The sequence below is a fragment of the Pezoporus occidentalis genome, unplaced genomic scaffold (genome assembly GCF_034315485.1).
Source record: "Pezoporus occidentalis ecotype Australia unplaced genomic scaffold, CSIRO_AGI_Poc_V1 ctg52, whole genome shotgun sequence".
Taxonomy (NCBI): domain Eukaryota; kingdom Metazoa; phylum Chordata; class Aves; order Psittaciformes; family Psittacidae; genus Pezoporus; species Pezoporus occidentalis.
In genome coordinates, this window is record NW_026915858.1 from 326208 (window position 1) to 344946 (window position 18739).

An 18739-nucleotide genomic window follows, 5' to 3' on the forward strand; every position below is an offset into this window, starting at 1 on the left:
TCTTTATAGGGGTAACTGACAGTAAAGAGGAAGTTGAACTCATTAATTACCTGCTGTTGTTGCTGCTGTCACCTGTGTATCGGACTAAGTTGGCTGTTGTGGCAGCTGGAAGAAGTAGCAATAGAGGTGCACAATCGAAGGTTGCCTGGAAGCTGTTGTGGATGTGATACTTTGTGCCAAAATTAGAGTCTGTGGCTCAGCTTGTATTGCAGATGCAAGCAGTCCCCATAAAATCAACGTAATGCTTACATAAAGCTAGGCATGCACCTAATTACTTTGCAGACATGGATGCCATATAATAAGAGAATGTGTTCCTTATTACAAGCCAGTCTAAAATACGATCTTCTGTTACATTTGAATTCCTGTGAATTCTTGAGATGTTGCTTTATAGTGCGTCAGCATGTGATTTGCAAATTTGGGAAGATTGCTGTATGTTAAGTTTTGAAAGGGAAACCTCTAGAACTATCTGGCATTTGTATCATGTAATGAACTTTGGATGAAATCTTCCATGCTTCATGCTGTTCTGCTTTGGGTTGTGGTTGCTCACATGATTATTTCCAAAAGAACATCTCTCTTGCAGAGAGAAGGTGATCTGGATTACAGGGTGATTTATGCCATGAGCTTCTTTGATTCTAGCCCAGAGAGATTTAGACTGGAATAGTGGGAACAAAATTACCCTTTAATTTACAAAGAAATGCTTTGTTTCAACAGCAGTGTGTGAAGACAAAGATCATTATTGCAGATTGACATTAAATGTCAAAGAAGCCAAGAGGATGAGAGAAAAAGTTTATTATTCTGTTATTATTCCTGCATAAATTGTACTTCAGGATGCGTTAAGGGTTTTGTAGATAAAAATGGGCTAAACTGTGTGAAGCTTAAGGCCTGCTTCCTATTTTGGAGTATATACTTAACAACAAATCAAATTTTACATTACAGGAACTATTTAAAATATTACATTGTTTTTCCTTCCCAGCCTTTTGCTGTTTACTCAGTTTGGGTATCTGATTTCCTTTTTTTATTATTATTTCTTTAAATTTCTTTAAAATGTATTAGAATGATTAGGATGATCCAAATAATTTTCTTGACATCAGTTCCTTTATGTAATAACACTCATTCTTGCTACACCCTGATATCAACTCAGTGAGCATTGGACATGCATGCTTTAATCACTGGGGTCCAGAAGAGGACAATGCCCAATGAAAGTCAATGTCTTACTGAATATTTGGAATTCTGAACCTTAAATAAAGGTTTTCCTCCATGCTTTTTTACTATATATTAATTGAAGAAAAGCCTCCTGAGTGGGCATTTCGATGTCAGCTTTGCTAGTAACTGTTTGCTTAGTAAAGACATTTCGTGACATTTGTTTGTCCTTATTTTAATTAACTTTGAATGTATATTTTTTTCCTTCTTGATATAAGTAATTGTGTAGGTTTAAGTAGGATTTTTTTTTTTCTCATTAGATTTAATAGTGCCCTTATTTTTCTGTGTCTGACTTATTCTGGTTGTTGGTGGATTAAAGCATTTGTTTTGTTTATTTCTGAAAACAAAAGGAAAAGTGCAGTATTATTTTCCAATGGCAAGACTTTGTAAGCATTTAATTCAGTGATTACACATTTCATCCAATTGCACCTTCTACCCTGACCTTGCTTGGAAGCAAGAGGATTGAAGTTGTCAAGCACTTTTTTTTTTCCTTAATCTAAATTCTGAAAGTTGAAATATGCTCAGTAGACACTTCTTATTTTTGCAGCTAAATATTCTCTCTCTGTATACAGAAGCATTGTGGGATTGGGTAAAGCTGCCCTGCTTCTGCAAGTTATCATGCTATTACAGTTTTAAGGTGAATTCTCTGATCATCCCCAGTTGATACTCATTGGCTCAGTTCACAGGGTTCTGGTAGGTACAAACGAGGTTTCTGTTGGAGGCATCTTAGCATGGGATCTGTTCTCCAGGGAGACACCTAGTGAATTCCAGCCCCAGTGTTTGGTCCTTTGGACAGCCCTGAGCCATGTGTGTGGTGCAGTGTTCAGTCTGAGGCTCCAGGCTGAATTTAACTTGAAATAAAACTTGTAAACCCTACATGCTGGAGACAAGGAGCCTGGGCAGCAGCTACATTCAGTTGACTGAGATTATAGGCTGTTACAAGAGCAGGTTGAGTGAACTGAATGTAGGAATGAGAGGAAGGTACTGGAGGTTGAGCTGAGGATCTTTCTGGATGAGGCTCTGATAGAGAGAGGCTGGGGAAAACAAGGCGTGTTAAGGCACACCAATACAATTCTTAATGGCTGTGAAACATGCTGAGAAAATGTTTACTTTATTAACACTAGTGCTGTATCCATGTCAGTAATAGAAAGGCTGGGGGCTATGTGCAAGCTTTTAACTTTGTTGTCGAACACTGGAGAACCGATGTGATGCTACACAGTTGGCTTCAATGCTCTGTTTTTCTGTGTGCTTAAATGATGAACCCATCAAAGTGTTATTATTTTAAAATTGGCCAGCACTCAAAGTGCAGAATTAAGTTTATTTAATTAAGAATGATCATGCTTGGGCTTTGAATAATTTTTAGAAGTTTCAATGTGGTGAGAGACTAGATGATACTGAGGAAGAATGAGCTGTTATATGTGAATGATCAAACAGGCAGAGATAGGCAGAAAGGTGAGAACTTTGGACAATAGAAAACACAAGCCAAGAGGAAGCAAAGCTGAGAAGCTCAGTGAACCTCAGGTGCAGTCAGGTCTCATCTTCCAGGTGAAAGGAGACCTTGAAGCACAGCGTCTGGGCCTGCCTGAACAAGTAATGTAGTCCAGTGAGAGCAGATTCAGAGAATGAAATAATGGGTGAAGACCTGATACCTATCTGTACTCAGGGTGTTTGCAAAGGGAAGTGGATGTTAGGTTGGACTGGCTGCTCTTTGCTCCTGTGCCCTTTGGCAGTGCTCCTGGAGTACATCTTGTGAACCAGGTTTGTGAAGTGTGGGGCTGCTTCATGTGGGGCAGCAAATGGAAGTGCATTAACTAGGATGATGGGAAGATTGGTTGCAAAAGGGCTCTCCTTATCTGAACTAAAATACTAATGCAGATACACCCTGTGAGATATCAGAACTTGTACAAGTGAAGAGCCAGTGGAGCAGTCCTCTTAGAGCAAGGTTTCTGCCCAGGATGCTCAGAGAGGAGTAGGAATGTATTGTACGGATGGTTGTATGGTTGTCTGTGACTTACTATCTTACATCTAGTGATAAGAACCAAGCATCTCATGGCTTTGTGTCACTGTGCTGCTGCAAGGGTGCTCTTGCAGTTCACTGGCTCAGTGTTTTGTTTCAGAGAGGATAATAATTTTTCCTTCTTTCTGTTTTCGAGTTATTCCTGTAGCCATATTAGGCGAGAGATGTGTTGTCTTCCTTTATGAGTTTCCTTTTTAGATGACACCAGTGTTTCTCGTTCTAATGCATACAGGTGAAAAGGAAGTGATCTTGACTAAAAATCTGGAATACAATAATCTGAACCTTGCTGCTGATATGCAGAAGTTAAAGCACATATTTGACTTTTATGCATTTAGTGTAAGGACTGTACCTTAGTGTAAGGCTGCTGAAATGACTTTTACATTTTTGATTTGCTTATAAGCATGATGTTTTGCAGAGTGTTGTTTAAATTATTGTAAGAGTATTTTTAATTTTACTTAATGTGATTTTACTAAATTATGTTTTACTGAGGAGGGATATGTTTTTAATTGATCAGTTTGGAAACAGCTGTTTTTTTTAAATGGATGAACATATTTTGTATGATTAGAGCTATGTCATTACAAAAGTGGGTTTTGTGCATATAATTCAGGTAGCATTTTTTTTTTCTTTAAAGCTAAAGTTTCCTGTGTTGTAGAGTTGACCTTGTCTGTGGTCTATAATAGTCACAACTATTAGATTTAAGAATTAGTAATAACTATGCTTAATTGCAACCTAATTTCTTTATATATAACCTGTGCACAAGATTTCAATTAGTTTAAACATATGAAAAGCTTTAAGAATCTTTGCTACCGTGCTATTAAAGGATCATTTGGGACCAAGGAAAAATTGACACAGATGGTAAATTTTAAAGGACCCAGTTCTAGATTTATCATGTCAACTAACTTTTTAATTGAATGAGTATTTTATTTATTTATTTATTTTTAAATCTGGCAGAATATACCTAATGTGTACTGCAGAGCAAGATGGCAAAATCACTATTTAAAGACAAAGCAAAATGTTGCCCGTTTAAGGCAGTGCTTCTGTCCTCATACTTCAGTTACTGTACCTCTGTTTGGGCTTCTGCATTTTAGTGTGTTGCATTAGATGATGCTACTTGTTATGGCAATCTTTACATGTCTTACATAATATATTTTTACCCAAATTATATTGAATAAACAGTGTATCCGACTTGCTTATGGAGGTGACTTTAATATAATCTCACAATTTTTCCTGTCCTCATTTTCTCACAACGCTCACCTGAAGTATAGAAGAACTACTATGCTAATTTTATAGAGAGGGAACTGAAGTATAAAATTGCTCTGGCTTAACCATGGTAACTTCAGAAGAAGTTTGATGTAATGAAATGGTGCTAAAAACCAGATGTTGTGAAGCTTTCCTATAATGAGATTGTCCTCTACACAGTGTATCACTGACATACTGTAATACCATTTTTCACTCAGAGTTTTTCTTTTTTTTTTTCCCTAAATGCAGCCTTTTATAATTTCTTAGTATCCAGAACTGAATTACCTGATGTAGTGTCAGTGTTTCTAAACTCATAGAGTTTATAGAATTTGTTTGACTCACTGTGATGAGACTCACTCAACTGCTTGCTGATCTGTTTTCATTTTTGCAGTTCAGGACATGATGCAGGTATCATGGGATTTTAAGAAATAACCACGTGGAAAATATTTATTGTTGTTAAATCTACTAAACAAGAATAATAAATGGGGTAGTGGAATGTATCTGTTGTTCCAAGTAGCAATACAGTTGTTGTTTAAAATACAAATTATTTACAGTCTTTGGATAACATATCTTTCCCCTCTCCCCCATCCAGAAAAAGAACCAAGTATTTAATGGACATTGGGCTTTAGAGTTGAACTGAGACCAAACAGATGTTAATTTTGGAAATGCACACTGGAGACTGAGTTCACGTGTTTGTGGGTTTTTTCCTTTTCTTTTTTTGGTGGGGACAGGAATGCCTTGATTGAAAAATTAATCTCATAAGTTATGGAACTAATTGAGTGTTATTCACAACCTGTCAGAAATCTTGTTTGCAGATTGTCTGAATTATTTGAGTAGTTTAACACACCTCAAAGGCAGACAAATTTAAATAGACTGTCTCGGAACATCTGCTACATAAAATAGAAGAAATGTAAACTATTTTTTTTCTAATTGTCTTAGCAAATAGTAATTTAAGGTAAAGTTTTCATTGATGAACCACTTGAAACTAAATAAACCTTTCTTATTGTAATCTTTCTACTCTAATTCTATCTAACAGGAAATGCGAATTACTGTTAAGTTCCAGTAAAATATGTGAATTTAAAAGAGGCAGCTCCATGATGACCAAAGAGAGAAAAAATGACAGTACAAGCTATCTAATATCTAAACATCATTCCTGTTTAATATCATTCTTTCAGTGGCTTGTAAGGCCTGTTCCTGGTACTTATCACCCTGGGCCTTGGGCTTTCAGGTGTCCTGACTTTTGTGGTAGAAAAATGCTTTTACTATTCCTGACAAAAAGTTGTTTGTTACATAGGAGAACGCCTAGGCAATTGGGTTTCTTGAGTGTTCTGAATAATCTGATGTTACATATGCTTCTATCTCCTTTCCATTTCCTATATAATGAATGCTGCCTGATTGCTCAGGTTCTGAAGGGTTTCCCCGTTCATGCTGGCTTCTTTTACTCGTACCACTTTGTTACCCATTAGGGCACTGCTTCTAAAGAAGCATGGTTACCATTCTGTGTTGCAGGGATTAGGGAAGCAAGGTGTTAACAATTCATTGTCCCTTTCTCGCTCATAATCCTTATGGCCTGGCAGATGCAATTTTTTTTGACATACTGCATGACCAGCAGATGTCAAAAGTTTGCTGTTGGGGAACAGTTTTGAGGAACTGTTTCCCAGATACGTGTTTTCTATTAAATAAAATTTGCTTTTTATTTTTATTTAAAGCTTAAATAGTCACACTGTGTACTACCTTTGGCATACTGCGATCCATTGATTAAACTTAAATTAATTTATGCTTATGTCACTTTCACATTGAAAATGATATTAGTGTAAGGATAACTTGCTTGCAGTACCAGGGCTTTTGATATCTCATTAAAAAATCATCTACCCTCAATATACCTTCATGCCAGTTCAGCAAATGTCCCAAGTCTTTGTGCTTTCTTTTATTTCAAAGCCAGTCAACGTACCTGCTAGGTCATTCAGTTTATGCCTCTGTGGGACCCAGTTTTTATACTATCTCTGCTGTAATCTTCAAAAGCATTATTAAGGTCAACAGCTGTAACTTGAATCTAGGTCCTGAAGGAGTTTCACTGGACTGAGAAGTCAAAGTTTTAGGGCACAAAAATCAAAGAGGCAACTAAGACTGCAAATTGAGATATCAAAAAAAAAAACCAAAACTTTGGGAAGAGATCAGGCTAATGGTGGTTTAGGGAATGAATAGGATAGAAGGTGGAGGAAAAGGGAAGAATGCTTTGTAGCCATTCAAGTGCTGTCTTGGTCGCCTTCTGTTTTCTTGGAGACTCTGTTAACCCTTCATGAGCATCTCTGCAATCTGTTGATTGTTGATGGGAGCTGTTTTCCCACCAAAACATGGAAAGAAGATGGTGGTAGGAGTTGAGATTTATTCAGTGTTCAGCTTACTGGGAGCAGTTTGTTCTTTCCTAAATTGCAGGTAAAACAGTGTCCTGGGTTCAGCAGTAGCAGTCATTTTTCTCCTTCTTGGTAGCTGGTGCAGTGCAGTGTTTTGACTTTCAGCTCGGGAACAGAGCTGATAACAAGGATGTTTTGGTTTGGCCAAGGACTTTGTGAGCCTCATGCTCTGCCAGGGAGGAGGGGAAGCCGGGAGGAAGCAGAGACAGGACACCTGACCCAAACTGACCAAAGAGGTATTCCATACCACAGCACGTCATGCCCAGGAGGTAACTGGGAGTTAGCCGGAAGGGCTGGGAGACTGCGGGGTTGGAGGAGGTATCGGTCAGAGCTTGGTCGGGCTGGAGGGGGCGAGTTATCGGTCGGCTGGTGGTGAGATGATGTATTCTCTTCCCTTGTTATTTCCTTTATCATTATTATCATTGGTGGTAGCAGTAGTGATTTGTGTTATACCTTAGTTACTAAACTGTTCTTATCTCAACCCGTGGGAGTTGCATTCTTTTCGATTCTCCTCTCCGTCCCTCTGAGAGCAGGGGGAGGGCAAGAAAAAGGGGGGAAGTGAGCGAACGAATTACCTGACTGGGTTTAAACCACGACAAACAGTATTGCTCAGTTCCAGAAGCATAGACCTTGACTGATGCTGGGAGGATTTCTTAGGTTTCCATTAGCGCATAATGTAATGCAGTCAGAGCAAATCTTTCAAGAGGTGCTTAGATTTTGGCTTCTGTACTATCTGTGCATGCTTTTAGAGCTTGCTTTGGACACCCTGTCACATGTTTCCATGAACTGAGAGCCTCTTGACAGTGGGAATGTGTGAGGTGCAGTCACAGTGTAAGCCAAAGCTTGTAATGGTTAATAATGGAGATATACTTCAGATGTAAATTCTTAACCCGTAATGTAGATGTACCTCGGATTTTTTTCCAGTCCTGTTCAGTAGCCTCCCTGTGTCCTAGCTAGTCTTTGTTATTATTGTTTACTTGTCTTGCAGATCAGGGCAGTGTTTGCTTTTATAAATCTAAATAAATTTCTTTGTAATCAGATTATTGCAACTGACCTCTTGTTTACAGTGAGTTCTGAATTTACAGTTTGCTTTCTTAAGGAGTGCTTTCTTAAAACTGATAGGAAAGTAGGAAATGGATGTGTCAGATGCCAGTATACTGATAAGAAAACACATTCCCTTTTTCAAGATAGATTCAGGTCACTTTCAAAGTGTTGTCTGTCTTGCCTTTGGGGGTAGTCTTCCCAAAAATAGTTAGTTTCAATATGGTAACATATTAACTGTGTAAAATTAGAAAGTTCCCACCTTCATTAGTTGTCACCATTTTTGCACAAAAATTTCAAGCTGTGTAATCCTCAGTTATTCACATTTGAACAGTTGAAGTGTGAAAATTTTACTGGGGATAGCTTCCTCCTGGTCTTTTATCAACATTGTCATGCTAAGAAAGTTGCTGAAACCAGAACGCATACATGGCTGCTAACTAGGCCTAGATAATGAGAACCACACCACCATAGAGAGATCCAATTGCTACTCTGTACAAGTGCTGTGTTTTTGCTTGTGATAAACTCACAGATAACTATGTAATAAAGACAGACATGTAAGATGGTAAATTATGTAAACAATTGGGCGAACAGTATCTTAAATTTGGCAGTCAGTGTTGTGGATTTTAATTTGAATTCGTTTAAGTCACGGTTTCTCTCAGGTAAAATGGAAATAGTGTCTACTTCACGTCAGAGGCTTCCTGAATGTCTGTTCATCCTTGTGAAACTTCTGAGCGCCTTACATTTCAATATTCATGCTTTTTAAAATGCAGTTGTTTATAGGGGAAGCAGAACGAGCCTGATGGCAGTTGAAGTTCAGCCTGATGGTGATTTTTTGGGTTTTGATTATCTTCCTGACATGCTGCAGAGGGGAAATCTGTTAGGGTGCAAAAAAGGAGGAGTTATTGATAAGATGCAAAAACCCAGTTGTCCTTTATCAGTTCTTAAAGTTAGGGCTTTTTGCTAGATGTCTTCCAGAGACTGGAGGAAACATCTGAGCAGCCATCACTGGGAGAGCAATACATAGGAACATGACAACATCTCTACTTCCCCTTATACTCTTTGACCCAACGAAACCGTGCAGATAGATTAGTGGTATACCTTTTACAGATATGAAAAGACTTACAAAATAGCATGCTTTCATACAGCATTGATAGCTTTACTTTAAAGCTAGTATTCACTCACTTTGTTTTGAACTGTGCTGGCTTTTATAATATCATGCCAGTTTATGTATGCTGACTAATACATTGGAAACTTTTCTGAACAAGTTTATTCTTATCTTAAGGAACAGCAGCAACTACTGTATTTTAATTAGGAGCTTGTGAACTTGCCCCCGATAGATTCAGTTCCATGTTTACTTGAAACTTGTGTTAAGTGGAAGCTGTTGCTGAAATGGGGGAAGTGTCATGTCCTCTTCTTGCTTGGTTGTGTTGGCACTTGTGCTTGTACTGGTGACATGGTGAATCATAGCAGGAAATTTATTTGGCTGAAAATGAATCTATTTTTATTTTCCTAGCTAACTTTCAGATGGATCATTTCCCTGACCTGACTCATGGTGTAGCTGCACAAACAGTAGTGCTGGCACACGCTGGGATGCATGTGGAGGGGCAGGACAACTTCCTCCTAGGGGCAGCCCCCACCTTTGCAGGACTAAATCCGTTATAGAAGTGAACCTAAAACTTATTTTAACAATATGACCAGACTGCAGCACAACTAGTTTGTATTTCAGGATGGTTTTCTTTGAAGTTCATGTTCAGAAAAGGGCCACTGGTTTACTCTCTGTGTAGTCCTAAATGTGATTGAATTAAAAAATGCCACCAGGAGGTTAGCTAGTTCCTATTCCTGTGTGTTTATAGTTTTTAAACAGACATTAATTTTTAACACAATAATGACACGGCTAATGTCTGAAACACTGAGTGTTTCTTTAATCCAAATCATACAGTAGCTTTGTAATCGTCTTGGGTGTAGACTTCAAAAGCTGAGTATTTTAACAAAAAAATAGACCCCACCCAAAGCTTGTGATACACTCTGAGGCTAGTGAGTTGCTGGTTTCTGGGTATTACTGGAGGTCAGATTTATATTTAGTGCTCTCAGAGTTTAGAATATACATACTGTGTTGGTGGACAATCAGTGAAACTTCAGATGACGTTAATTTTTAAGCCTCTTGAGTTTTCTGTAGAGCTTCTGCTACGTTTGATAGAATTCCTGTAAGGGTAGATTTTGGCTGAAATTCATTCTTTGAAAGCCTACTTCTGGGTTTGTTTGGTTATATACCAAAATTTGGAGAATGATCAAGCTCTTTATGATTTCAACTTGCACGATGAATATTTGAAATGAATTTTTGTTGTAAACATTTGTAATTGGGATCCCTTGGGATGGTTTTCAGTCACAGCCAAGATCTTGCACATTTCATTTACACCGTATGCATAGGATTTTATGTGGAACTGCTGTTGGCACAAAGAGGCTTATGTAGGCTGATGAACTTCTCCCTCACTTGATCCAACCATCCTTGCTCCAAAGGAGACAGGGAATTGCTGTTATGTGCAGCAGTGTGGGCAACCATGCTGCTACTAGGCCAGACAGATAAATTGCATGGTGAATGAGTGTCATGTTCTCAGGCACCTTGTAGTTTCCCATTTGCCACAGCCACAATGCTAGCTCTCTTTTCTAATAAAAATAACAAACAGACAAAAAGCCACAAACCAAACCAAACCAATCCAGCTTTTCTTCAGGATCCTTTCTAACACTTTTCTACAGCAGCCTCTCCAAGAAGATAGCTGTAGATATTTTTTAGTCTACCAAGAAAGAGTTAGGGAAGCAGTTGTGGTCAAGGTGCATTATTTGTGGTATATAATAGCTGTGCAGTACATACTTACTTAAAAGCTCAAGTGACGTATTTTTTTTTTGTGCCAGCCTCCCGAATGTCAGTATAGTAATTTATAGATAATACCACAAATGTTTGGTGTATTGGTAGTGAGAGATTAAATAATCTGCTGTAGATAGGCAAATAATAATAAATATTAACTTTGATAATAAAAGCTTGACCCACTCAAACAAGGTTGCATTCTAAAAAATTCTAATATTAATGGTTATTTTGAGTGGTTTTGAGGATCATATTTCAATAATTAGACTTATTCTTACCTAAGAACATGAAATACGAATTTGTGTCGGTTTCTTGTGATGAATTTTCCTGCAAAAGAGGTAAAAAGTTACTACTCCAAAGCTGTGTAAAATAAAGGGAAGAAAAAAGGTCTTTTTACTGAGAAGCAACATGAGTGCCAAAGCATTACTCTCTGGCTGCCCATAATGTGTCTGAGCTTTCTTTACAAAAGGAAAATCTCTCTATAATAAAGTGGATAGAAAGTTCCAGGTCTTCATACTCCGTGAAATCATTGTCACCGGTAAATTGCCTTATAATAGGTGTCTGTATTTTTTGTAGTAAATATGATCCTGCATGAGAGTCTTAGCATATTAATAGCCTTTCCTTTCTTGCAATCCACTTTATTCCCTAAAAGCCATCTGTGGTTGATAGATCTTGATGTCATTATGTTTGTAGCTGTAGTGCAGAGGAAAGTTTTATACTGATGTCCTGGGTTCAGCAGCAGCAGTCATTTTTCTCCTTAGTAGCTGGTGCAGTGCTGTGTTTTTGACTTTCAGCCTGGGAACAGCACTGATAACACCGATGTTTTTAGTTGTTGCTCAGTAATGTTTACTCCGATCAAGGACTTTCTGAGGCTCATGCTCTGTCAGGGGGGAGGGGAAGCCAGGAGGAAGCAGAGACAGGACACCTGACCCAAACTAGTCAAAGAGGTATTCCATACCACAGCACATCATGCCCAGTATATGAACTGGGGGCAGTTACCCCGAAGGGCTTAGGCTGCTACTCTGATCGGGCTGGGAATCGGTCGGTGGGTGGTGAGCGGTTGTATTCTCTTCCCTTGTTATTTCCCTTATCATTATTATTATTGGTGGTAGCAGTAGTGATTTGTGTTATACCTTAGTTACTGGGCTGTTCTTATCTCAACCCATGGGAGTTACTTTCCTTCGATTCTCCTTCCCATTCCTCTGGGAGCAGGGGGAAGAAGGGGAGGGGAGAGAGCGAGCGGCTGCATGGTTCTGAGTTACCAGCTGGGCTTAAACCACGACAACTGATTAGATGCACAGTTTATAAAAATTGTGGCTTACCACAATCTTTGTCTTTTGCCAATCAACATATTTAAAAATGCTCCAAATATCTTGTCATCTTTGGAGTTCCTTGACAATATGTTTGTATTTCTTCACTTGGAGTATGCATATTTTATTTTTTAGTACATAAAGCAAGAAATGAATCCATTCATTAACATTTAATCTTTCCTCAGAGTAGATAAATATTAACAATTACTCTCTACCAAGAAATTCAATGCATCATGATTTAACTAATGCTTGAGGAACACATTATTAAATGTTATTTAGAACATGGCATATAGGAAGAGAATGGTGTTTAAAAATGCACTATCTTAAATACAAATGCTTTTAGTGTACATAAAGCATTACAGAGGCTTAAAATCGGAAAGATAGGACTCAACAAAGCATGTGAAGATAGCAGTTTCCTTAAGTCCTCATGGTGAGAAAGAGGGAGATACTTTTTTTCAATTTTAACTACACTGATGTGCCTTTTTACCTCTGGAATGGTGTGAGCTGCTGTGGAGGCTGGGGTATGGACCAGGTACTGAGTGCAGTAAAGATCAGAAGTGTCTCAGAGTCTGTAGTGAGGAGTGTCCAAGGGAAAATAGCCTGTAAAATGCTGTGCTGAAGAGCACTTTTGTTTCTCAAAGAGAAAGTGATAGTTTCAGCTTCTACTTAGTTAGAGATTCTGTTCCTGGTTTGAAAGTATAAAAATGGAAGAATTTGAGTACTTTACAGGTATTTTCCTTTTGGTTCATACTGTAACTGCTGTTGGTTACTTCCTGGCATAAATGTCTGTCTTTAGTTCTGCTACACCTTTCTCTTGGCCGCAGTTATTCTCCGTTCTTATTTGAAAGAGTTACTGGTAAATGCTACTGGTTTTGCATGGTTCTAAGGAGCTGGTGGGCTTTCCCAGGGTAGAGAGTGATTGATAAAATGGAAAGGATAATACAGAGATTGCAGTCATTTAAAAGATGGTTTGGATAGGCTGGGGATGAAGTAACTATTGCTGGATACAGTAGCATTAAAGGAAAGAAAATTGAGGAAGTTTACTGTGAAGATAGAGTTTCAGGAAAAAAATACTGAAAGGTTACATTGGGGAAACCAGTAATTTTTAATTACTTGAAAAATCAAAGTTTCTGGAACAAGTTAAAAATCGGTGGTAATTGCAGTAGCTTCTGAGATGCTGCAACTTGTCCTTGTACTTCAGTGATTAGAAGTTGAAGTGAAATGAAAAGCTTTTTTTCTTTTTTTTTTTTAAATTTTGTTTGTTTTGCTTCAAAAACAATACTATTATGTAATTATAAAGGAAAAATCTCAACAAATAGAATTAATCTCTGGAATGTCTCTGCTCAAATACTGTACTGGAAAGTAAAGGAATACAAGAAGGGAATAAATTTATGTATAGTGGTAGCAAGATGCCCATCATCTGGGGATTTCAGCATTACAAATAGGCAAGGCAACAGTTTAATTTACCAACTAAGTAAGATATGGTCATAAAAATCCATGTTTCAAAGACCAGAGTGTGAAACTTCAACTCAGATATTTCTTTCCATCTCAACATATGGATGTGAAAGCTGGAAATGCAACAAAGGTACAGACATCTAAATGCCTTTTAAAGCAAATGCCTTAGAAAAATCCTATGTATTAAATAGAATGAATTTATAACAGATGCCAAGATTCATTAGACAGCTCAGAAACCCCTTGGCTCTAAAGTTATCCAGAAAAGAAGATGGAATTATCATCTGGAGCATATGTTAAGAATGAAGCCAGAGCATCTGTCATGGAAAGCATGCCACTGGGCAGCTGGAAGAACACGCAAAAAGCACCGAGTCTCTCCATTGAACAATGCCTAAGATAACAAAAAAGTAAAACTGCGGGACATTGCACTGGATGCACAAGGAGTGACTCGGAGTAGACAAAAACTACACAGGGCTTTTTGGGGTTTATATTTTTGCTTTCAGTGCGTGTAAACTGAAGGTTTTGGGTTGTTTTCTGCTAAGGTTGCAAATATTAAGGGATGATTAAAAGTTGAAGGTCAGAATTAGAAAGTGCAATTAAGTACAGTATCTGTCATGCATTTTAATTTCTTTCAGAATTTGTATATAATTTCTTCAGCTATGAAAAGAAAAAGAAGACTGTAATTAAACAAATCTTCAGATGTATTCCCACTGATTTGCTGAATCTATAATAAAGCATTCAGGACTACTTGGATAAAAATCCAGAATTAAGTTATCCAAGTAACCTGTAGTTAGTGACAGTACTATGCATTTAATTTTCTCTTGGAAACACCTGCTTTTGTATTTTTCTACTTTCTGGAGTTTCTGAACTAGCAGATCTTTGCTCTATACTGTCTTTTAACTTGCCCTGGTATTAGCCTCATGTTACAGAGGTCTGTGTTAAAAAAACTTTAGCAGAATTTAAATTTCAGAAAAGACTTCTAGTTCAAGTGTAAGCTTTGAAAAGATTAAATCAGTCTGTCACTTGATCATACAACAATCTGAATCAAGTTTGTCCAAAGTATTAAGAAATGTCGTAGACTTGGTGAGTAGCATTGTTTTGTGTTCTTTTATTTCCTCACCCTGTAACATGGAGACAAGCGTGTAATACAGCTTTTTAGTTTGAGTTGCTTGTGTTTTTCCCATGTTGGATCATCTCACTGACACCCAAACTAACATGTACGAATGAAGGCTTCCGATGAGAAGTTTGAACAATCCATTCAACTTCTAGATGCATTTTATGAGTCTAAGTAGTGAAACAAGAGTGTTAGTTCCACTCAGCAGAGTAACAAGTTTAGGCAAAGCGCCTAACTCTTCAAACATTTCAAAGGTGTATTGGTAGCTACAGCTTTTCTGTTTCTTCCACTTACAATATGCTGTTATAGTGATTATTTCTTAATGCCTCATAAAGGTGAGAAAATCTTCCAAATGCAATTTGGCTGCACTTAAAGGCTCAGCATTCAAGGAACATAGTTTGTTTTTACTTATCTTTAAAAATGTTTTCAGATATTTTTATCCCTTTTACACTTTTGGTATTGATGGAACTTGGTTCCTTCTTTCCATGAATTGGAGGTAAGGCACCTGTCCTTCAGAGCCTACATGGTAATGGATTTTTTACTTGGACAGATTCTGCTTCTGATTTATTGTGTAATTAGGTTCGATTAGGGCTGTAGGAAAAACTTTGGTTAACAAAATTTTGTCAGAGGTTGTCCATTCTGCCAAATTCAGAACAGCCTTTGGTTATATGATACAGAAAAATAAACCTAGCACGTCCCTGAGTATTTTTTTCCTTTCATTTCCATGACCATTTGCTCTTTTGTGTGCTTGGCAACTGAAATTTGTGTGTATTCCTTTTGTAATAAAGTACTTTCAGTAGTATGGAAGACAGGCTTACAAGTTATGTCTCTGGAAAGAAAAGAAGTGAAAAGATACTGTGTGGTATACTACTTCAGGTTACATGTTGACTAGTGCTTTGAAATACAGTTGTCCTGTGCTCACTGGGAAAGATTTTTGCTGAACAGTATGCAACAATAAAAAATATTCAAGAGCTAAAAATACAGGATTACTACATGCTTTGACCTGGGGTCAGTGACTTGGCAGGAATAGCTTTGTATTGTTTGTTTAAGGTTTGTTTGAAGAGAGCAATTATAGGATGATCATTAAAAATGTTGATATACTATTTTTCAGGAGCAGAGGATTAAAAACACACCTTGAAGAAAGAGGGTTTTTGTTTGTTTGTTTGTTTTTTATTTTTGTTAGAATTCAGTTGGATTGCATTAAATGAAGGAGGAACACAAAGAAAACATTGTATAAATCTTAATTTGAAAAGTATTGAATCTTAGTTATTGAGGAAGTGGTTGCTTGTGGAATTTTTTTTTTTTCTGTGCATTTTCCTTGCAGTGTTTTGAAATAGTTTCCTACAAAATCTTAATTTAACAGAATCTTGATCTCTAAAAGAGAGGTCCCTCCACAAAGAGGATCTTCAGTAGGATGAGAGGAGACCCTTGCTTGAATTTTGCCAAAGACTGAGGGAAGGTTTCTTCTCCGCATTTTGCTGCAGAGTCAAAAATCAAACTAGACATTCTGGGTAGTAGTTACAACTCAAGAGGGGTTGCCAGGTTGGTGGTCTTGAATGAGTGATTCTCTAATATAGAAATCTGGTTTGCATGGATGAGAGTGTGTGGGTTCCCAGAGTACAGCTCTGCTGAGTTTATGCCAGACTTTTGACTAAATCAGTTCTGTAATAAAATCAAACTGATTCAGTCTCTCTCTTTCTGCTTTGTAGGGTTAGCACATGTGCATTATTTTGTCCTTGTCCCTGACTCTACTTTATTCCTTTTGTAGCTGGTTTGAGATGATGTTTTGGGAAGTGCCTGTGAAGGGACACAGGCATTTCCTTCCACTTTCTGTTTGGGTGTACTGCTGAACGTTGTCACTCCTGCTTCCCAGAAAATTTTGCCTATAGTTAAGGTTGCTATAGATAACAATGGCAGGCAGCAAGAAGCAAATACAGAGAGCTGACTTCTTCCCAAGATGAGTAACTGGAGCACTGGGTTGGAATATGAGAGGAGATGTATGGATAAAGTCACCTTTTTGTTTTAATTCAGTTAAGGGCTCTGGATGAAGTTCAGCAAGAGCTTGCTGCTTCCCATAGCCATTTTTGTATCCAGGCTGGAGAAGATGTGACTCTGACCATTTGTGAATGGTTCCACTTGAGAGGTGCTCCATGTTTTTCCCCAGTAAGACTGAGTGAAGTGAGGACTGTAACTCATGTCTAATTAAAAACAAAATAGAAATACCCCTTCAAACTTACTTTTCCTAAAATCTAGGTGATCCTTAATTCTATCTGATGTTTGAAGGTGACTCATGACTATTGTCAAGGTGGTACTTACGGTGCTTCCTTTGTATAAAAAATATATTGAACAACTGGACAGTTGGAGTTCAGTTGCAGTGTCGCTATGTGAGTCTTATTAACAAAATGGAAAAGTGTATCACTTCCTCATTAACCTCACTAAGCTAGGTGAACTAGGATAGCTGTCCTTATTGACCTGCCAAATAACTAGTTAACTTCAAACATACTGGCCTGTGTTTTCAGTCAGGCTGCCAATTCAGATTATGTATTGATTTTTTTTTTTATTATTTGACTTAAAAATGTAACGTTGGAAGAAATTTTTAGTGTTAGTTGTTTGCACCCTCCCTCTGCTTCCCCCCTCCCACCCTTCCCGCTTCTGATGCTTAGTCAAAACCAGAAAATGTCCTTGCATGATGTTTGTGGTGTTCTTGAAAGCTCTAGCACCCTTCCAACACAAAGTTGTTCTGCAACTTTACAGACTTTATTTGGACCAACTTTCTAACAATATGTAATCTAAATTTCCCTGCTGATCACTTTTTGTACTGCCATCTGTAGATGAGAAGCACAATTAATCAGTCCTCCTTATGAGACTCGCATATTGTGAGATTTTTATAGTCTGCTTCCCCCTTATTCCCTAGCCAGTTATTTTAACTATACTTCGAACTTGGTATTTTCTTATAAGCAAACAAAGAAAAAACTTTATAGACTTGTTGCTCTCTCAGGACTTTTCTCAGTTTAGCTTTATTTTTGTTCCCTTTGTTAGCGTTCAAAATTTGTAAATGGTGGTATTTTGGAGCTTTTATCTTTGCCTAATAGAGAGGAATAAATTCTTTGTTTTATTTTTTCCCTTGATTTACATACAAAATGTTTGTTAATATGTAGTGTAATGATATTTATCTCTTACTCGTCTCTTTTGTAACATCATTGCATTGTTTGTTCATCCCAGATTTTTTCAAAGATAATGAAATTTCTAAACCTGGACTACTTTTCTGAAGAACTCTTGCTGTCTGGGTGTCTCCAAACATGACTGATTCGTACCTGGATTATTATTATTATATTTTTTTTGTTTTTGCCTTTTGGAATATTTGTCTTGCTTTTTATTGTTCTGCAGCTGTTTTGCTCCAAAGTTGTTTGTTCCTTTTTTTTTATTATTATTTTTTAAATATGTACTTAACTGGTATGTAGTTTTTATTTTTTATGCTAAAGCTAAATAGCTTTTCTTCATTCTGCCCCAAAATAAATGATCTCTTCAGTGTATCTGTGACATTCAATTCACTGATCAGTAAATACAGAATTCTGAGAAATAAGAAGTGGTGAATTATTCTTCCTTCCATCATTTAAAATGTTGGGGAGGGGTGTGTGAAATCTGAGACAGGATTAGTTAGGTTGGCTTTTAATGGGAGGTGACAGCAGAGTGATCAGAGTATTTTGTTTATTCTGGGAAGTTGGATGAACAATATTGAAATACTTTATAAAATCTGGTATTTCCATCAACTGTGTTAATGTTATTTTAATTTTATCTTTTATTAACACATCCTATTACGTTTAAATTTGCCATGGGCTTTTTTTTTGCTAAGGATTTCTTTGTTTGCTTGTTTTAATGTATTATAAAGAAAGTTAGGAACACTGTTTAACTGATTGTGGTTTTTCTTTAATCTTCTGTTTCTGTTTGGGATACTTCAGTAATCTTTAATCTTTTATAAAGAAAGAGATGACCTGGAAAAAAAATACCAATTTCTGATACAAAATTTGCTCATAGGAAGCATACCGATTTCACCTGAGGAAAATAAATGCAGCGATAATCTGGATTGTCAAA

The 18739-nt window shown here is 37.3% G+C and overlaps 1 protein-coding gene across 6 annotated transcripts in view; it reads left to right on the forward strand.

The window, feature by feature from the left end:
• The window catches only part of AKT3 (AKT serine/threonine kinase 3), a 148873-nt gene that overhangs the window by 13323 nt on the left and 116811 nt on the right, over positions 1 to 18739 (forward strand). The window lies entirely within an intron of this gene.